Source organism: Cupressus sempervirens, chromosome 1 (assembly GCF_028749045.1).
Source record: "Cupressus sempervirens isolate cs-2001-9-10 chromosome 1, ASM2874904v1, whole genome shotgun sequence".
Lineage (NCBI taxonomy): Eukaryota > Viridiplantae > Streptophyta > Pinopsida > Cupressales > Cupressaceae > Cupressus > Cupressus sempervirens.
In genome coordinates this window covers 322000495-322025287 of record NC_143118.1, presented here as the reverse complement: position 1 = coordinate 322025287, position 24793 = coordinate 322000495, and the positions used below count along the sequence as shown (strand labels likewise).

Below are 24793 nucleotides of genomic sequence, written 5' to 3'. Positions count from 1 at the left end.
TTCATTAATGAAGTGTTATGTGGTCTATGAGGAACAATAAAAAATCATTAAAAGCCAATTTGATGTTATTTTGGATTCAAGATCTACCACTAATTAAGAATTAGAGTGATTGATTCTTACTTGTCTAAATTGCTTGTTGGTTCATCCAGAAACAACAACCTTGGCCTCATGAGGATTTTTGAGCCAATGCTACCTCTTCTCTTTTCTCCACCACTGATTCCCCTCAAGTGCCAATTTCCAATGAGACTGTTGGCACATTCTTGAAGACCCATTTCAACAAGTGTAGACTCCACTAGTGTCGATTTCTCTAACCAGGACATCTTATCAGGGAGTCCCAAATGAGAAGAGTATGCTATAGCCTCCCTTATGGTCAAGGTTCCAATCAGAGTATCATCTTGAGTTACATATGCCTACAACCAAACATAGGAGAGAGAAAAATAGTTAACATCAAACATCAACAATTCACCCAAAAATAACTTGGCCCTTGTTAAGTACTATTAAGGATCAACCTATGATTAAATCATACTTCTATTTTGAAGGAGTGCTTTTCCTTGTGACCATTCAACTTGATAGATCTAGATTGAAATGCATTAGCTACCAATCTACTTGATTTCCATAAACAAATAAAAAATGTAAAAGGAATCATCAATAGTATGTTATGCAGAAAAATTCCATCAAGAATGCAACTCCATATAGATAGATACAAATTTGAATAAGTTTAAATATAGATAGATATAAAAGATTGGATGAACTTCGTATTTAATGTTGTAGACAATGAAGCAATAATTTATTTTGTGTTTTATGAAAAGACCAACATCACAAAACTATCAGGATTTGTAGGGCCTTGGATGTCTCAGGAAGTTGTGTTCAGTAACAGTCTTGTTATATTATTGTAGACTATATATGATGTTAAAATTAAGCAAGAAATTAAAATAAATTAGTGATTCACTTTAGACACCCTACATTCTGGAATGAATGAAGCCTTTTCTTGATATGAAAGAGGTGCTCTATAGAAGGGAAAGGCCAAATATGAAAAAGATGCTGGTAAGATGTAGTGGTTTGAAAACACCCAAAAAGTAGATTATCTCCGAGTATAGGGAACGATGTTGAAAATGTTTAATTCTTTTATTTCCTTTCTTAGGGGAGCAAGGTTGTTGTGCTAAGGAATTCTCCCAAGTTTACTAGAGATGGCCATGTGAGTGTGACAATTGAAGTCATTAGCATTTATAGTCATTTCAACATCGTATAGTTAGACCGAATGATGTGTGGACAGTTCCATTAACTTACAGTTAATTTTAGATACAAAGAAAGAAACCTAGAGTGGTGGTTATTCCATCGAGGGAAGCAATGGGAGATGTTTCAATTTGCAAGTGTGATACTGATGTTGCTAGTGACATGTCCCTCAGTTGCACTAAGGTTCAATTTTTTTATTCATTCTTGATAAATGATGTAATTTTTAGGAAGATAGCACTTGTATGTATTATAGTTACATGCTATAAGCTTTCTTGTATGGTAATGCTTATATTTGTGTTATGGTCTTGTCTATTTAGGGGAGGGGTCAATATAGAATTGAAAATTCCACCCAAAGGAGGATATATTACTACCTTGTTAGAAGTTGTTCTATAGATTGGAAAAAGAAGTTTTGGGACATTGCACGGATGAACCTACATAGGATACAAATTCACAATCTCCCATTTATTGAGGCACCTTGTCATGGGTGGCCTTTTGTAAGGAATACAAACTGATGTCGTTATGAGTCAAAATCAAAAGGATACATCTTTAAGAGGGCCACAAGTATTGATTACCAGATGATGATAAGGTCTAATGCCCAAACAACACATATACAAACAGTAAGGTCTCCTTAGTTGAACTCCTTCCAAAAGAGAGTCTGGCCAAGATTGAAGAGGAAATGCATTACTACAAGAGTGATGAATTGAGTAAGGAGATATTAAAAGGGTTTGTAGCATTGGTGAAGAGAAGAGAGATCATGGTATGATCAATTTGATATAATAGTTTGTTCTTTATGCAAAAAATCCATGAAAACATGTGAACCACTTTAGAGAATTCTACTAATATGTATTAAATGTGTCATTGACAAGGAACTCCATCTTTAGCCAATATGGCTTATGTGGATGACATTGTTGAAAGATCAACATATGCAACACCTTCCACCTTAGTTGTACATGATAAGAGTTGCATGCAATGATCTTGTGCATAGCGGAATAAGTCTAGTAGAGGGAGAACAACCTTTGTAAGTGCTAAAAAAATTATTAACTTTAAGGACGTTATAAGGGGGATCCCTTCTAGAAGTGAGAGGGTGGAGGTAACAAAGAACACAAAATGTTTTTTTTTAAATTTCTGTAAGATCAAATAACATATTAATTTTTTAATTTTCACAAGTCATGTATTTTGTGGTTGTGAACATTTTGGTTTGATATCTAAAATATGGAATGAATATTTTATTCTATATCAATCATCTGCCATGAAAGACACTGTTGCAACAAAATTTGAGTGTGAAGATGGGTATTTCCTTTCTCTCTTAGCTTCTACATGTAAGTGTGTTAAATCAACATTGGTGAAATGCAAGAGTGGTAGTAAGTCTATGTTAGGAAAACACAGACAAACAATGTTGGTTGATGAAAATGACATTGAAGTTCAAGTAAGTATTATGTGGTTGGTACAGGCAATGTGTTATTCAACACATGTTATTGGTGTTTTTAATTTCATTATAACCCACTCTTAATGGTAATGGCGGTGTTTAGGGGTGTGTAGGACAACAACCCGCACTTGAAAATCTTAAAGAAGTGGTATGCTTACATTCAATTTAGTGATTGGTAGAGGCTTTGGTGTACAAAATGTTGGTGTCCATGTGACTTAATACCTATATTATTTGGTTATATGCAATGTAGGTCGACACGGTGGTATTTCCTTTAACACTCCATCCATGATGGAGGCCCTAGATGGATATGTACCTAATATATTTTGGATTATTGCCTAAAGGAAGACTAATTTAGAGTTATTTTAATGTGATAAAGCATTTTTCTATTTTTGTGGGCCCGAACATAGTGAGGAGAGATGTTGTGATGTATCATGATTCCTTGGTTGAGCAATCCATAAGGCTAGTTGGAACTATAAGATTGCACCCATCAGACAATCAAAATCCTACACCTTTGGAAATGGGCATGGAAAGTCAGATAGATGCACAAGATAAGTCATAGAGTCCTTGTGAATCAGTAAAAGTGACAGATATATCCTTTCTTTCTATTTGTAAGCAACAATATAATCATAATTGGGACAGAACAACTAAATTTCCTCTAAGCATATTTTACAATTGCAGGGAGTGGATGATGATAAGGGAGGTAAAGAGGAAGCAGTTTTCTCTTATGCTATTAGTAATCATGTAGACCAACGATGTCAGGGTATATTGGTAGGTAAAGGTATCATCGAAGGTGTGGACAGTGATGTAATGTGCCACAACAAACCACTTTGTGTAGGGGCTGCAAAAGTCAAAATTGTAGAGGTTCTTGACTCAACTACTAGGCTACCATACCCTCATTCTTTTCCTAAAGTTTTAAGAGACTTTTTAAATTCATTTGAAGCATGATACATCTATGACCTATCCTCTAATATAGATTAGGAGCAACATAAGGTATTAGTGTCTCTCTTTTTTTTGCCTAAGCTAATAGTTTATTGATGTCTACATATATTGATGTCATTTATTTGGAGGCTACACTCATCCAACTTGTGTGCAAAACTTTAGGCTAAAGTGCAAGAAACATTGAAGATGGACGAAGAATCTAGTGATCCCCTTTCTACCCATAAAAGACATAGCCTTAAAATTCATATGTTAGGTATCACCCCTCCAATAGTGCACAAGGACCCCAAGAGGTGTCATAGATTTTATGAAATAGTTTTCTATGTTGTCCAAAATAGACAATGGAGGAGGGGTAAACCAATGTCAAAACATTAGGGATTGCTTTATATGCCACCATAACTGGCAATGGTCTCCAATTTTTTCATTGAATAGTGTACACAATTTTGTTCATAGGGTTACTAAGCATTGTTGATGTTATTGTCAAAATCTACCCTTCTTCAACGAAATTGGAATTGATGCTTATTCCAAATGTGCAATCATTTCCATTATTTTTGTTTAATTCTATACTTTTTAAAGTCCTTATTTCTATTTCTGTTGGACCATTTAAACTATGCTTTTTGATTTATGCATTGCATATTTTACACATGTTGATATGTTGCACATTTTTGTTAATGTACAACAAGGGAAATATAAATTTGTCTAGCATATTTTTCATAATTGGTTGTTATCATATTGTGGTTGTTCTATGGTGTGATTCTACTTTAGATGTAATTATTTTCTTTTTAGTTGTGTTTAGTCTATTGGTGATGATTGAATAGGATTAACTATTTTTATAGAGTATTATTTCAATTTATAATGTATCCAATGTTTATTTCAAATGTACAATAATTTCTATCATAAATTGTTGAATACTTTTCTTCAATTTGATGGATGTTTTAATAAATTGCAGATGATTTGATCTTATCATTGTATTTAGTGGATACTCCTACTTCCACTGAACAATATTGACTAGGTATTCTGCTATTTTGTGGAACATTTTATATTCAATCTGTTTGCAAAATGCAATTTTTGTTTTATTTCTAAGGGATTCTTTTATTAAACTTTATTATTGGAATGTAAGCATAGTTCTTATATGTTGATGTATTCATGGGTAGTTGCAAAGATATCCACAAAAAGGAAGCTCCTAATCAATCACCATCTAATATCCCCATGACTACAACTATAGGATAGTCAATGTTTGCTACTTCTAGGAAGTGTAGAAAGATGAATGAATCATAGAATGAGAGGCAATGATAGAGTTTAGATAAGTACATTTGTTGGGTGTATCAGATACTTGTGGTGTGGTGGGGTCAAGTAATAGTCATGATAATGTAGGCTCAGATGATCCCAAACTAGATGACAGCTTCAATAGCTAAATTCAAGAGAAACATAGTCAGCTTTAAGAGAAACATATATCTTTGTTGTCAAAGAATTTGGCTACATGTAAAGTAGATAATAAGCACTCAAAGTTATAGAATATTGAATTGGAGATGAAAAAATAAAGAGCTTGACATGTTTCTTATAAAGGTTAAGGAGAAAAATATGGAGTACTATCTTCAACTACATGAACAATAGTTGATCAATTGCAATTTGGAGGATTCATTTGCTTTCAACAAGAAGATGTTCTTTGAGTCAATCCATACATGTGAGGACATGTTAGATGTCTTCAGAGGTTATAGTGAAGGGTAGAAGGTGAAGTACATTGGCATGGCTGGTTTTCCTTTTGATAGAGGGCAATAATCAACTTCCACCCCATCTTCAATGCACAGATGTGAAGGTGCATGAAAAACATGGTTAGATAAAATGTAATTGAATATTTTGAGCCACATGTGGTTGTTGTTCATTTCAATGACAAATCCCTATTGTAGCAAACAATGTCATATGAACCTAATGTTTGGATATATAAACTAACATCTTCCAGAAAAAAGGAGACCATTGGCACTTATATTTGACAATTTGGTGCATCAATAATTGATATCTAAAATATATTTTCTACACTATTAATGTTTATAAATCATTATGGATCCACTTTAATTGTCAATATGTTAATAGAACGCCATTGTTATATACATATTGTTGCTCTTAGTTTGCAAGGACTAAATATAGTAAATGTCATGGATGGATTTAAGTTTTTTCTTATTAAGTAAATCTTTCATATCAAATGAATTTCAATCATAATGTCACATGACCTATAATATATTATAATGAGGTGCACTACTACTCCTTTCATTTCATACACTACATAATGCAATAAATTCGATGAATGGATGCAACAAATTGCAAATGAAGTATTTATTTGCTATGAAATTGGTATGTGTTACTTTGTTTTCTATGGTTGGTTGAATGTAGGCATTATTTTCCTTTTTGAAAATTGTTTGCATGGTTTTGAGGCTACAAGAAACCAATAATAGTTGACATGAAATGGAATATGTCTTCTACAATAGCAGACAATTGCAATTCAATTTATTTCAATTAGATGCTATCAAAATACAATAAAGGCAAGTATTGCTTTGTGGAGAGAAACCATATCAAAATAAATTCAACAATACCCTTAGAAGAAACTATTTAAATTAAGCAATTGATCCTTACCAATTAATAGGAAGTATACCAAATTCATAAGTAGACTTTTAATTTGTAAATGGATTTTCTGTACACAACTTCTATATACATGGTTGAAAACAAGATGCATTCCCTTTTTGTGGCTCTAATAATAGAAAAGACATAATGTCAACAATCTCTACATATATTGCGAAAAAGCATCATTACTAGCCTTTGAATTTGCCAAGAATTTAGCTACATTACGTAGATGTTTGGTATAGTCATCATCCTTGCAAATGTGCACACATTTTGTTGACACTTCCATTGAAAATTCTTGTCGGGCCATTCTGCCTATTATCACTGACACATGATAAGCCATGTCATCTATGGTCTTTAATTCTGAGAGACTGTTTGAGAAACTGCCAACAAAAAATGATCTCCATTTCTGTACTAGCATTGAAAAACCATCTTTGAGGATTCTAGGCAATACATGTGTAACATCACACTCAAGTTTCATCATATCAAAGCATAACTTCTTAGCCTAGTCTGTATTTTGTTTTAAGATGTTGTGTCCAAACCATTCACGTCCTGAGTTTAGATGATCATTTTTCTTCAAGTCTTCTTTAATTCTGACCTTTAATCTCTTGTTCTCTCGTATATTTTCAAAAGTGCCCAAGAAAAGGACCCAATATTTGTCCACCATCTTCATTAACTTGTGACATCTATTTAAAAAAATTCTAATTGCCAAGTCATCCAACTAATCAAGTCTTTTCGTAAGTATGTAATCCAATTTCAATGCTTTATTGCACCAAAAACGTACACCCTCCATTCCATCCATTTCTCTTTGTCCCTAATTGTAGTCTGCAATTTCAAAATTAAAGCCTTTGCATTTCCCTCCCTCCAACATAATAGCTTTTTGTTTCCATGCTTCCTTTTCAATCTTTGAATTTTCAAACAATGATTTGTACTTGCTCATCATTTTGAATAACTAATCTACCTAAGTGTGGTTCTTCATTGCAGTGGTGACATTCAATGATGCCATGTGTCTTGGGTTGTTATGCTTAGTTTTTGGATTTTTATTTGACACAAAGCTTCATTACCATCCATAATAATTGGTCTTTCATTTGTGTCATACAATCTCCATGGTAAGATGTGTTATCAAGATCTCTAGAATCCTCTCATTTACAACCTTTTACTCCATCTTTGTATTTTTCAAAACATTCATGCACTGCTGCACATTGAAAATGGAAACCTTGGTATATTGAAACACCAACATTATCAACTATTTCCCTAGCCTTATGTGGAGTTTTGTCTTCAAGTTCCTTTTGCACCTTATCCTATAACATTTCCTCCACCATTTCACTATCCAACTCATCAAATTTTGGTTAACTACCTTCATTTTTATTGAAATAATAAATATCTAAACTCATTGGAATATATGAAATTATCATTACATATGAACTAGTTATGTTTAATTTCTTGAATATCAAGTGACCATACTATATAGAGGGGCTCCAAGCTCAGTTCTTTAGTGACAATGTCCCTTGAAATAGATTGATGTTCACCACAATTTTCTTCTCTTTCTTCTATGCTCTCCATTTGTATGTATTGTTGACATGATAGATGACCAATGACAATTGCTCATTCTTGCAGAAAACCAATGGGAACATTACTCAAAATATCATCTTTATCTTCTAACAATTTGAAAGCTCTGCTAAGTGGATCTATGATACCACTAAGAAGGTCTATATTAATCTTCCCTTTTCTTTATTTCCACTCAAAATCTCCCTCCACATTTGTGTACATCTTTATTCTTATAGCTTCATCCCTTTCCAAGTTCCTAATTAGATCATCAATCAATACCACCCTATGTTCAATAGGAAATAATTTCTAAGAAGCTCTTGCCCTTGCTATATATCCCACTAGATTGAATGCTCTCCTTGACTCACCCTAACTTAGTCCATATCTACTAAGTTTCTTTGTAATACAATCCAAACTCTATAATGTCTTGACCACAAAATCCCCAAATGACATTGTGCTAGGCAAGAATCTTTGTTTTCTCTTTGAAGTCAAGCACTATGTATTGGAGACTTCCATTTTCCACACAATTTCTAGATACATGATTCAACTAGGTACTATAATGGGGAGGTTGATGCAGGAGCATCTAGAGGTATAAGGGAAATCCTGTGTCACCCAAAAAAAATGTACTTAGACTTAGTTTCTATTTCATGTCTTTTCATTTTTGGATACCCATTTGGGTCAAATAAAGGTTACAACTCTCATAGTTCCACTATCAGTGTTCTAGGTTAGAGTATTTGAACACCTTGGGATACATGTAAATGCCAAAAAAATAGGAGTATGTAATTGATCCATCATTTTGGTGAACTAGAAGGTGTAATTTGGCTAGATGAATGTAATTGTAATTTAGAGCATTCGAGAAAAAGAATTAGGTCAAAAGGCCCCACGGTTTGAAAGTTATCACAACTTTTTGATTTCTGGAGACATCCTAAGATTACTTCAAAGTTAGGTTAGGGGCATTAAATGACCTCAAATGGGGGCAAAAAAGGGGGGATGAGTGAGGCTTGTCCATAGGGCTATAGAGCACTTTGAGAGATTTCCAAAAATGTAAATGGTTCGTCAATCGGAGCTACGGTTCAAAAGTTATGCCTCCCAAAAGTTCGGTTACCATTTTTGGATTCTTCTAATTTTGTGCCAACTTCTAATGTGACTTCTGGAGCCTTCTATTTGGTTAGTGGATGCCAAATAGCACTTTATAGGATGTATTCCTAATCCTTAACCCTCTGGGGTCTATTTAAGAACATTTTTGGCATTGTAAAAGGCAGTTCAGAGTGGAGTTTGAGAGGAGGTACTGAAAGGAGAAATTATCTCCAGATTTATGCTATTGTAAGCCCATAGGGCATGTTTTGGAGTTTGTTTCTCTGCACTAAGTGTACTAGCATATTTTTACAGTTAATAAAATTTCCCCCTTTCTTGTTGTGTCCATTATGTGCTTGGGTCGTGTCCCCATCAAGTGGTATCAGAGCTAGTTTTTCTGAGTGTGTAGACAGAGTGCCGACTATGAGGTAGTTTGCACCAGGACTGTGTGGTTGTGGGTTTGAGTTAAGAAGATGCCTCCATGAAGAGAGCATGGTGGAAGGGCCAGAGTTATTAATCCTAAAGAGGTTAGAGCCCTCCAAAGGCAAGTACAAGCGTTGTAGGAGGAGCTTCGTAGGGGAACAAATGTTGCTGCAGGTGACAAAAGTGAGGATGACAATAAAGAAGAAGAGATTGGAACAGAAGGGGAATTTGATAGGGAAGTTCTAAATCAGGTAGAGGAAAGGCTTTTTAGGGCCATTACTAAGTTTGGGAAAAGACCTAGAATTGATGTGGGTGTATTTTCAGGAAATTTGAAACCAGATGAGTTGATCGATTGGATCAATGAACTAGAAGAATACTTTGAGTATGAGGATATTAGGGACCCAAATAGGGTTAAGTTTGCAAAGGCCAAACTGAAAGGACATGACAAAATTTGGTGGCAAGAGGTTCAATTGGAAAGAAATAGAAGAGGAAAGGAGAAGATCACAATGTGGGATCACATGGTGGACAAACTAAAGAAGTAGTTCATTCCTGTTGACTATGAGCTTGATTTGTTTAAGAAGATCGACTTTTGATTAGAGCAGGGCATGTAGAAGCAAATAAGGAGAAGGTTGCTCATTATATCAGTGGGTTGCGACCTAGCATCCAGGAGGAATTAAGTCTTGTCAGAATGACCAGTGTTGAAGAGGCATACCAATTTTCCTTGTGAGTTGAAGAGAAGTTGAATAAAAGGTTTGAAGGGAGACAAAGAGGGTGCGATCAAGGAGGAAGGGGTAGTGGTAGGTAATTTGGAGGTCGAAATGAAACCCAAAAGAAAAATGAAGATATGGGTACTAGCAGGAACCAAAGGAACGAGGCTTTCAATCGCTCCCATGATAAAGACTTTGGAAATTAGAGGGGAAGAGGTAGAGGATGTGGACAAGGAAGAGGAGGCTTTCGTGGTACCTATTTCCATTGCAATGAAGAAGGTCATCATGCCTTTGAATACCCTCAACGATAAGGAAGGACAAATAGGAGAGCTGAGGGTCAAGCTAGGGTTGCTCATGTGGATGAGGATGCACAATCATCACATTCAGAGGATGCAAAAAGAGGAGAGACTTTAGTAAATGAAAGGGTCCTACTAAGTGGTGGGATTGAACCAAGCCAAAGGAGGAGTTTATTCCGTACCCGGTGCAAGTGTGAGGATAAATGTTGTGATGTAATCATTGATGGTTGTAGTACTGATAACTTAGTATCAGAGGAGATGGTCTCTAAGCTAAAGCTCAAGAGGGAGAAAAATCCCCAACCCTATTGGATTTCTTGGGTGAAACATGATCATAAGGTCCTGGTAAGTGAACAATGTTTAGTGAAGTTCAAAATTGGGAGTTACCATGATGAAGTTCTCTATGATATTACTCCAATGGATGTTTTCCATCTATTGTTGCGAAGACCGTGGCTATTTGATAGGCATGTAGTACATGATGGTCATGCAAACACATACTCTCTAACAAAGGATGGAGTTCACCACAAACTGAAGCCCATGAAAAAGGAAGGCAGAAAGGTATGTAGCAGTGCTAGAATTTGTCTTGTTGATAGAAAGAAGTTTTTAGATGGCATGAAACATTAGCAAATGTGCTATGCTTTGATTCTTAGGAAAGATAAAGAAGGTAGTAGTGAAATACCACTTGAAGTTTTAGATTTACTAGGTGAGTTTGGAGATATTATCTCTGATAATGTTCCAAAAGGATTGCCACCAGTAAGGCAAATCAGTCATCAGATAGATTTAATCCCAGGAGCTAGTTTGCCTAACAAGGCTGCTCACAGGATGACTCCTACTGAAACTGAGGAGCTAAATAGATAGGTTCAGGAGTTATTGAGGAAGGGATTGATTCGGGAGAGCTTGAGTCCATGTGTAGTACCTATAGTACTAGCACCAAAGAAGGATGGAGAGTGGAGGATGTGTACAGACTCTCGAGCTATAAACAGGATAACCATCAAGTATCAGTTTCCTTTGCCAAGAATGGATGATCTTATGGACTACTTGAGTGGAGCTCAGTACTTCACAAAGATAGATCTCAAGAGTGGCTATCATTAGATATGAATTCGAGAAGGAGATGAGTGGAAAATAGCCTTCAAGACCAAGGAGGGTCTTTATGAGTGGTTAATCATGCCCTTTGGATTGATGAACGCCCCAACCATCTTCATGCAGCTTATGAATAAGGTACTTAAGATGTTCTTGGAAAAAAATATTTATTGTCTATTTGGATGATATTTAAATTTTCAGCAAGACTTTGGAAGAACATTTATTGCATATTCGTAGTGTCCTTGAAAGGTTAAGGGAAGAGAACCTATTAATTAATCTGAAGAAGTGTACCTTTGCTAAAAAGGAATTAGTTTACTTGGGGTTTGTTATATCAATTGAAGGTCTCAAAATGGATCTAGAGAAGGTAAAACCCATCTTGGAATGGCCTACTCCAAGATCTTCTATTGAGGTAAGATCATTTCATGGTCGTGTTAGTTTTTACAGGAAGTTCATTAAGAATTTCATTGGCATATGTGCACCCTTGGATGACACAATAAGAGGGGATAGAAAAGAGTTCAAATGGACTGCGGTAGCTGTGAGAAGTTTTGAATTGCTAAAGAAGAAGGTGATAGAACAACCTGTGTTAGCACTTCCAGATTTTAGAAAGGTGTTCCAGGTGGATTGTGATGCTAGTGGTAGCACTATTGGGGCTGTATTAAGCAAAGAAGGTAAGCCTATTGCATATTTTAGTGAAAAATTGAATGATGTGAAAAAGAAGTATTCTATTTATGATCTAGAGTTCTATGCAATAGTTCAGGCCTTAAAGAAATGGAGGCATTATTTATTGCCAAAGGAATTTTTTTTATATACTAATCACCAGGCATTACAATACCTTAATAGCCAAGGTAAATTGAATCAAATGCATATGAAGTGGGTAGAGTTCTTGTAGAGCTATACATTTGTGTTGAAGCATAGAAGTGGAAAATCTAATAGGGTTGCAGATGCATTAAGTAGGAGATAGTTGTTGCTTATAGTAATGCAGGTTGAAGTAGCTGGGTTTGATGAAATCAAGAATCTGTACCCTAAGGATCCTAATTTTGCTGAAGCGTGGAAAGCTTGTAAAGAACCTGTTGCTGTAGACAGAACCAAGTGGCTAGACTATTTGATTTAGGATGGTATGTTGTTCAAGGGAAGCCAATTATGCATTCTAAGGAGTTCCATGAGGGAAAATTTGATTAAGGAGAAACATAGTAGAGGGATGACAAGACATTTTGGTCAAGATAAGAGCATTGCCATTCTCAAAGAACATTATTTTTGGCCTCAAATGTCATAAGATGTGAAGAATTTTGTATAGAGTTGCCAGGTTTGTCAAGTGGCCAAGGGATTTAGTCACAATACTGGACTATATTAGCCATTGCCTGTTCCACCAAAGCCATGGGAGGACATAAGTATGGATTTTGTTCTTGGATTTTTGAGGAAACAAAGGGGTAATGATTCAGTATTTGTGGTGGTTGATAGGTTCTCCAAAATGGCACATTTCATTCCATGTCACAAAACTCATGATGCTGTCCATATTGCAGACTTGTTTTTCAGAGAGGTGGTGAGACTACATGGTCTCCCAAGAAGTATAGTTTTTGACAGAGATACTAAATTTGTAGGGTATTTATAGAGAACATTATGGAAGAAGTTGAGAACATACTTGAAATTCAGTTCCACACATCACCCGCAGACTGACGGCCACACAGAAGTGGTAAATAGAAGTTTGGGCAATTTACTGAGATGTTTAGTTGGGCATAAGCCCAAAGGGTGGGATTTGATTCTACCACAAGAAGAGTTTGCTTACAATAACTCTATAAATAGGAGTATTGGAAAATCACCATTCCAAATTGTATATGGAAGTAGCCCAAGGACTGCACCAGAATTGAGGAAGATAGAGCAAGGGGAGAGGACAAGTGCTGAAGCTGAAGAATTTTCTAAGCATATCAAGCATCTACATGAGGAGGTTCAGGCACACATTACCAAGATGAATCAAGAGTATAAAGCTAGGGCTGATCAAAGGAGAAGACATAAGGAATTCCAAGTAGGGGATCTAGTCATGGTACACTTATGAAAAGAAAGATTTCCAGCCGGTACTTATAACAAGCTGAAGATGAAGAAATTTGGCCCCTACAAAATTATGAAGAAACATGACTTAGGAAATGCATATGAGGTGGAGTTACTAGATGGAATTCACATTTCCCCTATCTTCAACATTGCAGACTTGATAAAGTATCATGATGATGGTGCAGATGAGGAGTTGGTGTTAGAGCCATGTTCAATTCCTACTTCTAAGAAGGAGGAGATAGAAGGCATTCTAGATCATTGTGTGGGTAGGAGTACCAGAAATAGGTAGTATGAAGAGTATCTGGTCAAGTGGAAAGGACGGTTGATAGAGGACTCAACTTGGATATCAGCAGCTAAGGTTTCCCATTTGGGATTTCCTCTACCATTCATAAAGTGACACGGTCACTTTTCAATCTACCCTAGGTGTTTGATGCAGGAGCATCCAGAGGTATAAGGGCAATCCTGTGTCACCCAAAAAAATGTACTTAGACTTAGTTTCTATTTCATGTGTTTTCATTTTTGGATACCCATTTGGGTCAAATAAAGGTTCCAACTCTCACAGTTCCACTATCAGTGTTCTAGGTTAGAGTATTTGAACACCTTGGGATACGTGTAAATGCCAAAAAAATAGAAGTATGTAATTGAGCCATCATTTTGGTGAACTAGAAGGTGTAATTTGGCTGGATGAATGTAATTGTAATTTAGAGCATTCCAGAAAAAGAATCAAATCAAAAGGCCCCACGGTTTGAAATTTATCATAGTTTTTTAATTTCTAGAGACATCCTAAGACTACTTTGAAGTTAGGTTAGGGGCATTAAATGACCTCAAACAGGGGTAAAAAATGGGGGACAAGTGAGGCTTGTCCATAGAGCTATAGAGCGCTTTGAGAGCTTTCCAAAAATGTAAATGATTCGTCAATCGGAGCTATGGTTCAAAAGTTATGCCTCCCGAAAGTTTGGTTACCGTTTTTGGATTCTTCTAATTTTGTGCCAACTTCTAATGTGACTTTTGGAGCCTTCTATTTGGTCAGTGGATGCCAACTAGCACTTTGTAGAATGTATTCCTAATCCTTAACCCTCCGGGGTCTATTTAAGAACATTTTTTGCATTGTACAAGGCAGTTCGGAGTGGAGTTTGAGAGGAGGTACTGAAAGGAGAAATTATCTCTAGATTTATGCTATTATAAGCCCATAGGGCATGTTTTGGAGTCTGTTTCTCTGCACTAAGTGTAATAGCATATTTTTATAGTTAATAAAATTTTCCCCCTTTCTTGTTGTGTCCATTTTGTGCTTGGGTCGTGTCCCCATCAGAGGCTGTGAGGGAATCCTTCATAACCATATACTCTAAATCTAGCGAAATTGTCAAATATTGATCACCCTAATTGTGGTCTATTGGGCTTTGGTTGAGTTACTATTTAGACCTTAGGAAAAAATCTATCTCCGGTGACAGGGTATGATTGTACTCCCCCATTAGCAATTTCATAAGTGGTTTCACAATGTGCTCTTCAAAACATATGTAGTTTGAAACTGGGCATCTCCAATCCCAAACCTTGAGCCATAATTGTATAGGATACCTAAACCCCTGAATATCATACTCTTGAACTAGTAGTCCTTCTTCCCAAGCATTATTCTCTTGGCAAAAGAAAGACAACATATGCGTAAAAAAAGAGTAATGCTTGAAAAACAACTTTGAAAAATATTTTTTTAATATGAGCAGGTCCTTGTTTATCTTGTTAGCAAAAAATGCTACAAAATCAAAATTCCTAGGCTAGTTTGATTGAACATCAGTTGCAGCAACCATCAATGAAATGCCCATTAATGAGGGGCATCAATTCCAAATACATGTCCAACTAACGTGTAAGTATACTATAGGTGAGGGTGTAGCATTTTCATATCAAACTATGGACTGCCATTGCTCTTTAGTATAGCTCTTGTACCTCCAATCTTTGGGCGATGGATAGACAACAAATAAACCTTGTAGAAGATCTCCATAGATAAATACTCCTCTCTTAATTTTGGTATATTAAAAATTATTTTGTGACCCATCTCTAGTTGAAAAACTTTCTCAATTGTAGGTTTCATAATGCTAATTATTGCTTTACCAGACTGTGATTTGACTATCTTTGATTTTGGATCATATTTGTTTATAACTTCCTGCAACAAGTCAATATTGACAAATACATTTGGAATGATGAGTTTTCCTATATTCACTGTTTGTACTTGACAAACTAGGCGCCTTTCCAATCTTCTATTGTAATAAAATAAAAACAATTCATATCTCATCTTCATTGTCCATAAATCCTCAAACTCCCCACACCTATCTTCAATTCTCACCTCCCCTGCCTTCACTCTTTTTGAATTTTGATAAGATAGCGGTAGTTGGTCCAATAGACCTTGTTTCAAATGCCTCCCCTCTGCTTTATGCCTATTACATTTGTGTTGTTCATTGGATTGCAACATTTGAACATCAATTTTCTTCTTTTCCATTTTCTTTTTGGGTGATGAAGGTTCCATTTCATTTAATTTGTTCAACTTAATCTACAAAAAAAATAACGGTCATGACCAGATTCAAATCTAAGTCTTGCATTGCCAAAAAAAATCCATTCATTTGTTTTTAGCAACATCGATTAAGTATTCTAAATATGCATTCAACCAAATTTCAAAAAATTGAAAACATCATGGATTTTTCTAAAAATTTCAGCATTTAATCTTCATGATGTGCATAGTTTGTAGTCAAAAACAACAAAAAAATTGGAAAAACGTCACTATGTTTTCGTGAATCTATAAAAATTTTTTTTACTTTATTTTGTATTTAATGCATTTTTTCTAGAGATTAGTGTGTCTTGAAAACCTTTACTTTAATTCATTTCTGAAATCTTGAGTGGAAGGTGTAATTCACCTAAAAGTTGTGGTTCCAAATCCATTTCCACAACTTCCACAAACACTGACAATCCTAATTCAACCAAACATCTATTGGATGATACAAAAACCTATCTTTCGTTGTCAATATCTTTCTTTGACACCCTCCCTCACTCAAAATTAGAGGTTCAAAAACATTTAAGGTTACTTGTCATGGTGGACACCTTCGAAAAAAGGAGAATGTTATAGTTAATGCGATTTATTTTTGTTGCATTAGAAACCTCAATCGATAGAAATGTTCTTTCTTGGTTTGATGTTTCTTTTCAATTGTGTATCTATAGGTCCCAATATTTATTGTTATACTTATATTTTCTTTTGACAATATAAATAAAAGGTTTCACACCTTCATAGCTACAGACAATTGAATGTTCAAATAGGCTACAAACAAGCAATTTATTGTAAATTTGTTAAATATTTTTAGCCAATTTGAGTATTATCAAAAATGCATTATAATTTCATCCCTATTTGCATACCATTATTGACTAGTTAGGATGATTTGTCAAATGCATTTATCCATATTTTCATTATGTAATGCGATACAATATACAAATTTTTATTGATTATTTTTAGGAAGTTTTGAGTTTAGGGTTTAGGATTTATGAGTATTATCAAAACCATAGTTTCATGCACATTTATATATTGTTAATGATTTATAATATAAAAAATGCATAACAATTTCATCCATATTTTCATTATGTAATCTGATACATTTAGGGTCCATATAGTTGTACGCAAAATAATTTTATCCAAATCTTTCCTTGACTTCTCTGTATATTTCTCTGGCACCCCACAACACTCAAACCATCAAATAAGAATTGGAATCCATCATTCAACATTTCATTTAACCATTAATGAGATTTATTTCACATAGGCACATCATAAAATTCAATCGATAGAATTGTTGTTACTTCGTTCGATGTCTCATATACCACTAGAGTTACAATGAGGGGTGATAAAGGAGGCTTATCGCTATAACATATAGTGATCATCGACAAATGGATAAAAAGTATCTTAACTAATTTACCACCCACAATGTTGTGATAACCATTTGAAGTTAACTATCAACTTGATCACAACCTTGCAACTTAAAATTTTAACTCATCATTTAACCTTGCGAAGCCACGATTATGAATCATTACCAATTCACAACTGTAATCCAATGTTAACTTTAACTACATGTGATGTTGTGGTAACCTAAAACTTGATTTTTGTGGCTATCCTCCACATCATCACAACTTGAAATATCTTAAGCTTAATTCAGTTTGTAACCTTGCGATCTATAGTTTATCACCTCTTCACACCCGTTAATGAGATTTATTTCGCATAGGCATGTCAAAAACCTCAATTGATAGAAATGTTTCTTCATTCAATGTTTCCTATGTTTGTATAGCTACAACAATTAGGCTTCATGAGTCAACATACACTATAGAGATCGCAAAAACATGTAAGTTAAAATGGTTATCTTAAGTTGGGAAATTGTGAAGAGTATCTGATGGTCAAAGTCTAGACTATCACAACATTGCTAGCAGTTAGATAAACCTTGAAGGCAGAATTGTAAGGATGCAAAAGATAGTAGTGGTTATATTTTAATGTTATTGCATGCTCATATATGGTTAAGAGAAACCTCAGGTTAAGGTGGTGAGTCTACGAAAGCTTGTAATCGTGCCTTCGTAGGGTTAAGAAAATAGTTAATTATTCTAGTTGCGATGTTGCAATGACATCAAAAGGTTAATATTAAGTGGATATCACACTATCATAGGTTAGTTAGCATTGAAGGGATTTCAAGTCTTGATGTTGTGATTATGAAAAAATGGTTAAATTCAGAAGGTCATCGCAAGATCATACAAGGCTGAACAATTAAGAGTGTCGAAGTTGCGAAGGAGGGAACAAAGAGAATTGCAACATCATAGGCTAGAATTAGCAGTTAAAGAAAATAGGAACAAAGTTTCTAAATAGTAGTGATATCCCTATTCACAAGGTCTCAACCAAAAATAAAAGAAGAGAGGAAACCATGGCGAAGCAACGATAAGGTGGTCATTGCATCATCACAACTTTAAGTTTTAATTTATAAAATAGTTTTCGACGGATGATCATGTTTGAACTAGATGAAAAGAACATGAGCTATAAGTACAAAATATGAAAAAGTGAAGATTATTTTAGCTTTTCAAAGATTGATATGTGCTGATTTAATTTCCTTTAATGAGATGCTCCTATTGTAGAAATAGATAAATTAGAAGAAGCACAAAATTTTCATTACCAGTTATAGAATTTGTCTGAGTTTTCAGAAAATTTGAAGTTGTAGAGTGATTTGAAGGGATTTATAAAACACACAACATTCAAAATTGGTTAAATTACTTGAAAAAAAATGGCTTAGAAGGAAGGTGAATTGATTGCATAGGAACAAATTGAAGAACTTACATCAGAAAGAAAAAGCCTTGGCTCATTTGTGAAAGAATGGATAAATATTTCTCCTGGTTCTACTAATGTACAAGTTGAAAATGATCACACCTTTAGAGATCCCTATACATTCTATAGAGATATCAGGGTCTTGGATAGGAATGGATATGAATTGTTCTAGTTCTTCTATAAGAATAGAATGGAGAAGGTTCCAGTTTGCAACCCTTGTGTAAGAAGTTTGGGCAAATTGATAATGCTAGAAGTATTTGTGGATGTGGACCTTGTAAAGAAATTAACCAAGTGTTATAATCAAGTTAGTAAGTCATTCCACCAGAGAGATACAAATATTTTCTTGTCCCTAGATAAGAAAATATTCATAGAAGCATTTGATCTAGGAGGCCTAATGTCATTGTCTATTGACATTGACGACCTAATTGAAAATTTCAAGAGCCATAAGAGCTTTTATATGGGTAGGGAAATGACAAGACACATCCCTTTGTCTAGAAAAGAAAAGGGAGCCAAAGAAGAAGGAAGTGGAGAAAATCATGCCTCTTGAATTATTTTAGAGGTATTTCAAGAATACTATCTTTGGCCTTAACAAAGTCCTATGTTTAGATGGAACCATGAATGCCCTAGGAGGACACTATGTCATGGAATATTCAAGACCCCAAAACCAATGTTGGGTATGAATATGTGGCATATATCATCAACAAGATCCATGAAGAGATTGTTGATGTACAATAAGGACAATTGGAGAACTTTAGGTTCCCTCATTATTCAATGATCATGCATTTGATCCTATTCAAGAATATCAATTCATTTGATCAAAGCTTTTTTGAGTGCATAGAGGAATGGGGATAAAGACTACTAGTGCAAAGGTGGAAAAGGGTATGGAAAAGATACTACCCATACTCAAATGTTATTTCCTTTTATAATGATTTTATGCATCTTGTTTTAAAAATGGTAGGATTGGCTAATGAAAGAATTCCTAGAAGCAATAGGAAGGTTGTTAAGACTAAAATGTGTTCTGATGCTGGAAAACGATTGACATATGATTAAGGGAGTGTTTTTCTATTTGAGGAGTATAATCTTATCAAGATATATGGGTGCCCTCAGCCACCTCACATTCTACCCAAATATGTCCCAGCAAGACTAGGGTTTGTAGAAGTATTTCATCAAGACTAAAGAATTTAAAAACTTCTTGTTCAAATTGAAACAAAATGAGTTATCTCTACAAATAAAGCTAGGTGATTCTAATGGGTATGTGCAAGATCATGGTGTACCAAACTATGGCCTTAAGTGGCAGTGAAAAATCAGCAAATCAGGTTTATGTCAATTTGACACATAATTTTGAAGTGGTTATGGACTTTATATCAAAAAGTTGTAAGAAAATAATTTGTAGAAAATTGAATTTAGTTTCTAAACTACTAGGCCTTATCAGGAGAAAAAAATAATTGATTGGTCAAAAGTTTGAATTTTAATGCAGTACTAAGAAAATTTCAGAGCAAAAATAAAAAGTAGGTGTATGTCTGACCACCTTAATCAAAATCAAATCATAATATTTTTTTAATATAATTATAGATACAAAAAATAGACTCATGCCCGGATGTGATGCATATTTTTTGATATTTTTATTCCAAATAAATAATTAAATATGAATTTTCTACCAAAACTTTTTCGGATTAAAAAAAGTCCCCTGTCTGACCACCCTAACTAATAGAAAATTTGATCAGATTTTTCTTTTTTTATTTTTTTCTTATACTAGGCGAAGTATAGAATGTGACGCAACTTTTAGATTTAAAAAATGTTATACCGTTTGAAAGTTATAGCTATTTTTCATTCAGTATGTCAATCAACACTTTACAATAATCTTCATTGATAATTAACTAATAAATACTTATCAAACTTAGAATTTGACAAAAATTATATTGATGGAATCTAGAGAGCGATATTAAAAAACCCATTTCGTTTCATTCAATTTCGATCAAAATAACATTGTCAGACGGCTACCCGAAGTCTGAGTATCACTAAAACTCTCTATAAACACGTCTTTGGGGTTGACCAGGCAGGCTTGGTAAATACCAAGCCTGATCGGATATCCGATTTGACATCGGATATCCGATATGGCTCGGTAGTCAAATTCCAAAAATCTTCAAATTTTGGAGGGAAATTCGATTTAAACGTTCTAGTTTTTTATTTTTAAATTATTTCACTTATATTAATATGTAAAGGCATATTTTAATATATTATATATATATAATAACGTAATGTAAACATACAAGATATAATCTAGTAATATATAATAATATTTTATGTTAATCTTATTACAATCTATAAATATAATATATATTATTATTATTTTTACTAAATATAATAACGTAATTTATATATATATATAAAATACGTATTATATATTATTATATTAATATGCATAATAATATAATATTTATATAACAACGTAATATTTTTATTAAATATAATATATATTATAAATATTATTATATTAATATGTATGTTATTAATATATTTATATAATAGCGTAATATTTTCCTTAAATATAATAATGTAATATGTATATGTATATACATATATATATATATTATTATATTGATATGTATATTATAAATATATATGTATATTATTAATATGTATATTATTAATATATAAGAGTCAAAGGGGGTCATAGGGTGACCTATAACCCTCTTTGACCCATTAAACGACGATATATGTCTCTAGGGGTCCTAGGACCCCTAGGGACATATGTCATCCTTTAACGGGTCAAAGGGGGTCCCTTTGACCCATTAAATGATGACATATGTCCCTAGGACCCCCAAGGATATAGCCGAATCGTTCATATCGGTCAAAGGGGGTCATAGGGTGACCTATGACCCCCTTAGACCCATTAAACGACGACATATGTCTCTAGGGGTCCTAGGACCCCTAGGGACATATTTGAATGGGTATTATGGGTAAAAGGGGGTCATAGGGTGACCTATGACCCTCTTTGACCCATTAAACGATGACATATGTCCCTAGGGGTCCTAGGACCCCTAGGGACATAGTCGAATCGTTCATATGGGTCAAAGGGGGTCATAGGGTGACCTATGACCCCCTTTGACCCATTAAATGACGACATATGTCGCTAGGGGTCCTAGGACCCCCAGGGACATAGTCGAATCATTCATATGGGTCATGACCCCCTTTGATCCATTAAACGACGACATATGTCCCTAGGGGTCCTAGGACCTCTAGGGATATATTCGAATGGGTAATATGAGTCAAAGAGGGTCATAGGGTGACCTATGACCCTCTTTGACCCATTAAATGATGACATATGTCCCTAGGGGTCCCATATTCCAATCGTTCATATGGGTCAAAGGTCATATGGTGACCTATGACCCTCTTTGACCCATTAAACGACGATATATGTCTCTAGGGGTCCTAGGACCCCTAGGGACATATTCGAATGGGTAATATGGGTCAAAGGGGGTCATAGGGTGACCTATGACCCTCTCTGACTCATTAAACGATGACATATTTCTCTAGGGGTCCTTGGACCCCTAGGGACATATTCGAATTGTTCATATGGGTCAAAGGGGGTCATAGGGTGACCTATGACCCCTTTTGACCCATTAAACGACGACATATTTCCCTAGGGGTCCTAGGACCCCTAGGGACATATTCGAATAGGTAATATGGGTCACCCTCTTTGACCCATTAAATAACGACATATGTCCCTAAGGGTCCTCAGACCCCTAAGGACATATTCGAATCGTTCATATGGGTTAAAGAGGGTCATAGGGTGACCTATGACCCTCTTTAACCCATTAAACGACGACATATGGCCCTAGGGGTCCGAGGACCCCTAGGGACATATTCGAATCGTTCATATGGGTCAAAGGGGGTCATAGGGTGACCTATGACCCTCTTTGACCCATTAAACGACGACATATGTCCCTAGGGGTCCTAGGACCCCTAGGGACATATTCGAATCGTACATATGGGTCAAAGGGGGTCATAGGGTGACCTATGACCCCCTTTGACCCATTAAACGATGACATATGTCTCTAGGGGTCCTAAGACCCATAGGAACATATTCAAATGGGTATTATGGGTCAAAGTGGGTCATAGGGTGACCTATGACCCTCTTTGACCCATTAAACGACGACATATGTCCCTAGAGGTCCTTGGACCCCAAGAGACATATTCGAATGGGTAATATGGGTCAAAGGGGGTCATAGGGTGACTTATGACCCTCTTTGACCCATTAAACGATGAAATATGTCCCTAGGGGTCCTAAGACCCTAGGGAGATATTTGAATTGTTCATATAGGTCAAAGGGGGTCATAGGTCCCTTTGACCCATTAAATGATGACATATGTCCCTAGGGGTCCTAGGACCCCTAGGGACATATTCGAATGGGTAATATGGGTCAAATGGGATCATAGGGTAACCTATGACCCTCTTTGACCCACTAAACGATGACATATGTCTCTAGAGGTCTTAGGGCCCCTAGGGACATTTGAATTGTTCATATGGGTCAAAGGGGGTCATAGGGTGACCTATGACCCTCTTGACCCATTAAACGACGATATATGTCTCTAGGGGTCCTAGGACCCCTAGGGACATATTCGAATGGGTAATATGGGTCAAAGGGGGTCATAGGGTGACCTATGACCCTCTTTGACCCATTAAACGACAACATATGCCCCTAGGGGTCCTCGGACCCCAAGGGACATATTCGAATGGGTAATATGGGTCAAAGGGGGTCATATGATGACCTATGACCCTCTTTGACCCATTAAATGACGACATATGTCCCTAAGGGTCCTAGTACCCTAGAGACATATTCGAATCGTTCATATGGGTCAAAGGGGGTTATAAGGTGACCTATGACCCCCTTTGACTCATTAAACGATGACATATGTCCCTAGGGGTCCTAGGACCCCTAGGGACATATTTGAATCGTTCATATGAGTCAAAGGGGGTCGTAGGGTGACCTATGACCCCCTTTGACCCATTAAACGACGACATATGTCCCTAGGGGTCCTAGGACCCCTAGGGACATATTCGAATGGGTAATATGGGTCAAATGGGGTCATAGGCTAACCTATGACCCTCTCTGACCCATTAAATGACGACATATGTCTCTAAGGGTCCTACAACACCTAGGGACATATTAAAATCATTTAGATGGGTAAAAGGGTGTCATAGGGTGACCTATGACCCTCTTGACCTATTAAACGATGATATATGTCTCTAAGGGTCCTAGGACCCCTAGGGACATATTCGAATGGGTAATATGGGTCAAAGGGGGTCATAAGGTGACCTATGACTCTCTTTGACCCATTAAACGATGACATATGTCCCTAGGGGTCCTAGGACCCCTAGGGACATATTCGAATGGGTAATATGGGTCAAAGGGGGTCATAGGGTGACCTATGACCGTCTTTGACCCATTAAACGAAGACATATGTCCCTAGGGGTTCTGGGACCCTAGGGACATATTCGAATGGTTTATATGGGTCAAAGGGGGTCATAGTGTGACCTATGACCCCCTTTGACCCATTAAACGACGACATATGTCCCTAGGGGTCTTAGGACCCCTAGGGAAACATTTGAATCGTTCATATGAGTCAAAGGGGGTCATAGGGTGACCTATGACCCCTTTTGACCTATTAAACGACGACATATGTCCCTAGGGGCCCTCGGACCGTAGGGACATATTCGAATGGTTCATATAGGTCAAAGGGGGTCATATGGTGACCTATGACCCCCTTTGACCCATTAAACGACGACATATGTCCCTAGGGGTCCTAGGACCCATAGGGACATATTTGAATCGTTCATATGAGTCAAAGGGGGTCATAGGGTGACCTATGACCCCCTTTGACCCATTAAATGACGACATATGTCCCTTAGGATCTTAGGACCCCTAGGGACATATTCGAATGGGTAATATGGGTCAAATGGGGTCATAGGGTAACCTATGACCCTCTTTGACCCATTAAACGATGACATATGTCTCTAGGGGTCCTAGGACCCCTAGGGACATTTTCGAATCGTTCATATGGGTCAAAGGGGGTCATAGGGTGACCTATGACCC

At 35.9% G+C, this 24793-nt stretch overlaps 1 pseudogene; it reads right to left on the bottom strand.

The window, feature by feature from the left end:
• LOC149577450 (ABC transporter G family member 11-like) overlaps positions 1–24793 on the bottom strand; it is a 116568-nt pseudogene that overhangs the window by 40692 nt on the left and 51083 nt on the right.